The sequence below is a fragment of the Bison bison genome, unplaced genomic scaffold (assembly GCF_000754665.1).
Source record: "Bison bison bison isolate TAMUID 2011002044 unplaced genomic scaffold, Bison_UMD1.0 scf7180017864043, whole genome shotgun sequence".
In the NCBI taxonomy this organism is placed as follows: domain Eukaryota; kingdom Metazoa; phylum Chordata; class Mammalia; order Artiodactyla; family Bovidae; genus Bison; species Bison bison.
The window spans coordinates 648,200-654,674 of record NW_011494615.1 but is presented as its reverse complement, the minus strand read 5'-3'; the positions used below and the strand labels follow the sequence as shown (position 1 = coordinate 654,674).

Below are 6,475 nucleotides of genomic sequence, written 5' to 3'. Positions count from 1 at the left end.
GGTGGAGTATGTGTCTGGTGAAAGCAGGGAGAGGGCAGGTGTGTGGGAGGGGCTGGGGCGGGGGAAGGACCTTGCCCTTTTGGACTGTATGAATGTTGAGCCACATTTATGTGTTGTTTTTTTTTTTTTTTTGTAAAGAAAGCAAATTTAGTTAATTATAATCACAAGGGACTGTCAACCCTCAAATGTTGATGGGCAAGACCCCCTTGAAGGACTTGCTGTAGAAGCCAGCTCCTGGGTCCCAGCCTTGTAGCTCCTGGTGCAGGAGGTCTGAGGTGGAGCCACAGAAGCATCTATGGAGCCCAGTACAGAAGCGCAGGGTGTGCAGTGCGCTGCTGCCTGCCCCAGGGCACCAGCACCCCAGGCTCAGTTCTCGGGAGAGTCCCCCAGTTCTGCTGAAATGCCCACAAATAAGTGAAGGCAGGAGAAATGCTCTTGTGCAAGTTCCTTCCCTAGGGGATCCTCTCAGGGGGCCACAGAGAGCGGCAGTGAGTCGTGTGTGGATTAGAGTTGGAGGGATCGGGTGATGCCGTGTGCAGTGGGCTCAGCCCCTTCCTAGCCCCTTGAATTCCTCTTATAACCTTCGGACCCTGGTTTCCTGGTTTGCAAATGTGTTCCTGATCTTCACCCTGCACTGCCCGCTGGTTTCTGAGAGTAAGTGAAATGTAGGAATAGATACCAGCGGTTTGCATCATTCAGCAAAATGTTTACTGAGCCCTTGCTGGTTACCAGGCAGGGTTCTGGGTCAACAGTGGAGCATGTCAGCCTCCGGGATGGCTCATGGTGTGGGGGCCATGCACACAGGGTCTCGCGTCTGTTACAGGCAGCTCTGGGATGTTCAGCTGCCTCCTCAGCCTCCCTGTGTGCAGCATCCTCTTCTATTAAATGAAGTGATTGAGCCAGTAATTTTTAGTTCTAAAGGTCCCTCTGTAGTTAGTGAAACCACATCTTTCATGGCATTCTAGGGAGTAATTACTAACACTGAGTTCCTTAGGTAAGGCTCTAAACTATGTAACCCCACGATAGAGAAGAACTTTCCAGAAGGATATATGACAGGTACCAGTTGCAAAGTGTCACATGTGTCTCCAACACCAGTATGGCCTGTGTGTGAGTCTCTGAGCCCATGCCCTTTATTCCCAATAACTCAAGGAAAAGGCTTTGTTTCCAAGTCTGTACAGAATGACTTGTGAGCGGCTCATAGGCCAGCAGTCTTGGGAAAACTTTAGAACATGGCTCTGGGTTTGCTGTCACTGCCAAGGTTCATGGGTGATGAGAGGGGCTTACTGCCCCTTCCAGAACCTCCTCAAGCGCAAACTGGGGTCATGTTCTTTGACTGTCACCTTTGGTGTAGCCTAGAACTTTCTCCCGAGGCCCATACTGAGGCACCAGGATGGAAAGTCCCAACATGCAAACTGCAGGCACTCACACATGTTTGATCTGACTCTCAGGTATTTAACAGAATTCTAAACCATCGTGCCACATTTGATAATCAGGGCATCTCATGTGAAAAAACAGATCCCTGGCCTCTCAGAAGAAATTGGCATTTCCAGGTGCTAAGAGGCCTCCTCTGTGGAGGAGGGATGCGCTGGGTGTGGTGGCCCAGAGACTTTTTGGGTAGAAAGAGAGCTTTTGTGCAACCTGATGCCTTTGTTCTACAGATGGAGGGACAAAAACCAGATAAACCACGAGGTGACTGTTGGGTGTCATGGCGCAGTTGGGGACAGGGCCGTGGCTGGGAGCCTGGTTTCCACACTCTTGGAGCAGCGCCTGGAACCCGGGCCTCCGGTGCGGCCGGCAGGTGGCGGCCGTGGCCCTGCTGGCCAGCCTGCCTCGGGTCCTGGCTTTCCTCCTTCCTCCCATCCTGTGCCCTTCTGTTCCTCTCTTGTTTTGATTTTGCCAGACATTTCTCTGGCCAGGCCTTTCCTCTTTGTCCAGCACTGTGCTCTCTGCCCCATTTTATCCTTGCCTCTCCCCCACACCGCTGTTTTCTTTAGGCTCTCTGGAGCCTGGGGGAGTGTTCAGGAGGCTGTCTTCCACTTCCCTGCAGCTCTCTGTTCTCCTGGCCCCAGCGCCCTCTGCTCCAGGGTGTGGGCAGAATGCCCAGAAATCCCCCTGGACCTTCCCTTCCCCTCGCATTTGGGGCAGCCACCACTCAGAGTCTATAACTGTGTCCTTTTAGACATGCTGACTTTTTCTGAGGCCAGAGATCTGTATTTTTACATGAGATTCTCTGATTTTTTATATTTTTTAATATAAAATTAGTATTTTTAATATACTATAGTATATAGTATTTTTAATATATATAGTATATATATATATATTAGTATATAGTAATTTTAATATAAATTAGTATTTTTTAAATACTAATTTAGAGCCACAGGCTCTGCTGTAAAATGTCGGCATCGTCTGGGGTCCCTAGTAGGTTTCATGAACCTGGCATGTGACCCATGGTGATGGGTTGCTAAGTTGTGTCTGATTCTTTGAGACCCCGTGAACTGTAGCCCACCAGGCTCCTCTGTCCATGGGATTTTCCACGCAAGGATACTGGAGTGGGTTGCCATTTCCTCATCCAGGGGATCTTCCCAACCCAGGGATCAAACCCATGTCTTCTGCATCTCCAGCATTGGCAGGCGGATTTGTTGCCATGAGCCACCAGGGAAGCTTTGCATCAGTGCAAATGCTTAGAAGGAAGTGCCTCCTTCTAGCCCCTCTCTGGGGTTATGGATCTAACCCAAGGCAGTTGTAGAGTGGACACAGCTGAACCGGTAGCCCCTGCCATCAGGACCCTCTCCCACCTCCCACAGCCCTCATCCTTGGACAGGAGGATCCACTTCAAACCTTATGGAGAAACCTAGGAAGGGTGATAGTTCTGAAGAGGTGAAAAGCACTCTCACGTTCTGCTCCCAGAAAAAGAGTTAGTCGCTCAGTCGGGTCTGACTCTTTAGGACCCCTTGGAGTGTAACCCACCAGGCAGGTGGTACTCTAAGAATGGTGGACGTTAGATCAGATCAGCGTTTGCTGAGTGGTTGAGGGGACATTTGTTCCCCCATGGGACTTTACTCCTTGCTGATTAAGACCTTGGGTGATACAGAGTGAGCTTAAAAAGACCTTGGCACTACAGGGCTCTACCTCCCCCATGCTGAAGGCTAGACTTGCCACCCATTGCTGGTTCTTCCTCCCTTTGTCCCACGATTGATCCAGCACTTCCTGAGTACTTCCTGTTGCCGAACTCGATGCTGAGGGCTGGATTGGATGTTAAGGGAGTAATTCAGAGCTCCTCCTGAGGGCCTCAGTGATAGTAGAGGAGAGACTTAGAAAATGTGTGTAACATTGTCCTGAAATAATCTAAATACATAGCCAGAGGCGAGAGGTCAAGGGAAGCCTGATATGAGGTGACATTTGAGTGATATTTTAGGATGGAGTTTGCTGGCAGGGAAGGGCCTTCCAGATAGCTAGAGCAGCTGGTGTCAAAACCAATATTTGTGTAAAAATGTGTTTGGAGAATGGCGAAAAGTTAATGTAGCTTCACAAGGGATATTGGAGAAGTGGCATTAATAAGGTAGATGTGTGTTTCTTTCTCTCTTGAAAATCCAAATGGAGGATGGCCCAGGAGTGCTCCCTGCCAGCTTGTCCCTGGCACCCAGGGTTGCTCTGGTAACCCCCTAGGTGCTGCCTTTACTTTCACAGTTGAAGGTGACTCCAGTACCAGACCCATCTCTGCATTTGGACAGTTGGATAGGGTCTGACTTGGAAGTGCTGTTTGCATCCTGTTAACCAGGCATATAAACAGACCTTACTGCAAGGAAAGCTGGAAAATGTAGTTTTTAGCTGTGTGGCTGTGTGCCCGTCCATACCTTGGAGGTTACATTCCTACAAGAAAGAAGCAGAAATTTGATACTGGGAAGGAGTCAGTAGATTCTGCCCTAGGAAGGTACGGGCTGAATCATGAAGTACTTTGTAGGGAGTGGGGAGGTTTTTAAAGCAGAGCAATACTGTGATTTAAAAAGTGTCTTTCATGGGACTTCCCTGTCAGTCCAGTAGTCAAGAGTCCACACTTCCAATGCAGGGGGCTCAGGTTCGATCCCTGGTCAGAAAGCTAGATCCCACATGCCACACGACATGGCCAAAAAAAAAAAAAATGTGTCTGTTGCAGATGGGGCCAGCAAGCACAGGGTTGCTGTGACTGATGAGGGGAAGGATGTTGAGGGTGAGTCCACCTGACTGCCTGGATAAACCTGGCCTTTGGATGGTTTGACCAGCTGAGGGTCAGTGGATGCCAGGCTGCTGTTGCTGAAGATCTTCTGGAATCCATAGATGGACCTGTCAGGGTCTGGGTTCAATCAGGAAGTGGATGTCCTTCATCTGGGACTTCCCCAGGACTGCATATTGTAGCTTCTTTTTTTAATCATTTATTTTTAATTGGAGTATAATTGCTTTACAATGTTGTGTTAGTTTCTGCTCTACAACAACGTGAATCAGACATGTGTAGATGTTTATCCCCTCCCTGCTGAGTGTCCCTCCCACCCTTCTTATAGCTGGTTAACAGTGTGGTTGGAGCTGTGGAGAAATGAGGACTGTAGAGGGCTTGATGTTTCCTTTCCTCCAGGCGGGGCCAGCAGTGCCCTTTCACACATTGACCTTTAGTAAGCACCACGGGGCTTCCTCCTGGGGCTTCCCTGGTAGCTCAGTGGTAAAGAATCTGCCTTCAGTTCAGGAGATGCGGGTTCAATCCCTAGGCCGGGAAGATCCCCTGGAGGAGGAAATGGCAACCCGCTCCAGTATCCTTGCCTGAAAAATCCCATGGACAGAGGAGCCTGGTGGGCTGCAACCCAAAGGGTCTTGAAGAACTGTGCACAACTGAGTGACTAAGCACACACACACACCAGCACCAAGAGAGAGGGCGGGTCTGTTGACAAGCTGCTTCAGTTCCTGGCTCTCCTTCCTGCACTCTGGATGGGAAAATCATCCTGACACTTCGCTGATTTGTCAGTGTGTCGAGCTGAACATCTCTACTTAACATGCTTGTGAAATCTTTACCTGTTTAGAACAAAAACTTCCTGTTGAGAAGAGCCTGGGAATCCTCCAGCATTTGTAGCGCACCTGCTGGGAGAGGGGAGGCAGATGGAAGAGGGAAGGATATAGTTTACAGTCAGATGGCCGAGGCTTCTCACACACGATCTGCTGCTTATTTAACTGTGTGACCTTGACCTACAAGGTACTCCACAGCGTCTGTGAATCTGCTTTCTCACATATAAGTCAGAACAAATATTATCTACATCTCAGGTTTCTGGGAGGATGCACTGAAGGCTCCTGGCTGGGTGCTTGGCACTGTGAAAGCATTCCTGGGGAATTCTCGAAGGCTCTCATGTTTACACAACCTGAGGCCTCAGATGTGTCTTCTCCACGCGGCAGAGGTGGTGTCTCCCTTCTTGGGAGGTTCTTGGGGCACCTGGCCCTGCACCCAAGGTCACAGAGATCTCCCTGGGTGGTCTTTATCATCCCTTCCGAATTCTCTGGGCCTGCCGGGCAGCTATGAGACTTGCTGAAGTTTATATGGCAAGTCACATTACGGAAAAGTCAAATATACAGAATGTTTTTCAAAAGGCTTTTTGGCACAGCCTCACCTTTGATACTTTATCTCCTGGTCATCATATGCTTTAAGGAAAACGATACCTCCTGGGCATGAGGACCCACACTGTAAATATGTTGACCTTCAGCCCTGAGAATGTGGAAGGACAGGGGAGTCTCAGGGTCCGAGCAGCTGCCAGGGTGCTCACAAGTGACCCGGTATTCTTAGAAGGGATTTTATTTTTATTTCTTGTTGGAGTCCGTTGCTTTGCCCACCACCAAGTGGCAGTGACACCATAACATTCTAGCCCCTTGTGTGGGGACATCGTGCAGGAATGTGTTGGTACCCTGCCCATCCTCCTGCAGCCAGGCTGGCTCAACATTTGTGCAGCAGGTCTGTGTTTAGTCAAGAGCTGCCGTCGGTCAGGCGTCAGCCCTCCTTGGCCCCGAATGCCCTCAGCTAGATGGTGGTCATTTTATGGCTCTGAGGCCTCCCCTGGAGATGAGGTTGGTGGGAACTTACTCCCCACTTGATTGCAAGATGGGCAAGTAGTTCCTTAGTTAGGAGCCCATCTGGAGCTTTTACAGGGGGTTTTGTCACTAGTGGGAGATGGTAAAGAAATATGAGACATCTGCCTTGAGGGTGGGCTGTTGTCTGTGGCCAAGGAGAAGGGAAGGAACATCACTCAGTTCTCCGCAGACCTTTGCAGGGTGGCGGAGCAGATCCGGCCTGGTGGGGGCTGGCTGAAATGCCAAGTGTGCTAGCCGTGACATTTCCCACATGAGGCAGAGAATCCAGAGCATTCACGTGTTCCCTCTCCAGTCCCCAGAGCTCCAAGTAAAATTCGAAATGTCTTCACTTTCCACTTATAACTCTTTCCTCAGCACTTGAAACACCATGTGGACT

General features: G+C 49.8%; 1 protein-coding gene across 3 annotated transcripts in view; it reads left to right on the top strand.

Annotated features, from left to right (window-relative positions):
• The window catches only part of TRAK1 (trafficking protein, kinesin binding 1), a 99,973-nt gene that overhangs the window by 19,090 nt on the left and 74,408 nt on the right, over nucleotides 1–6,475 (top strand). The gene's annotated exons all lie outside the window — the stretch shown is intronic.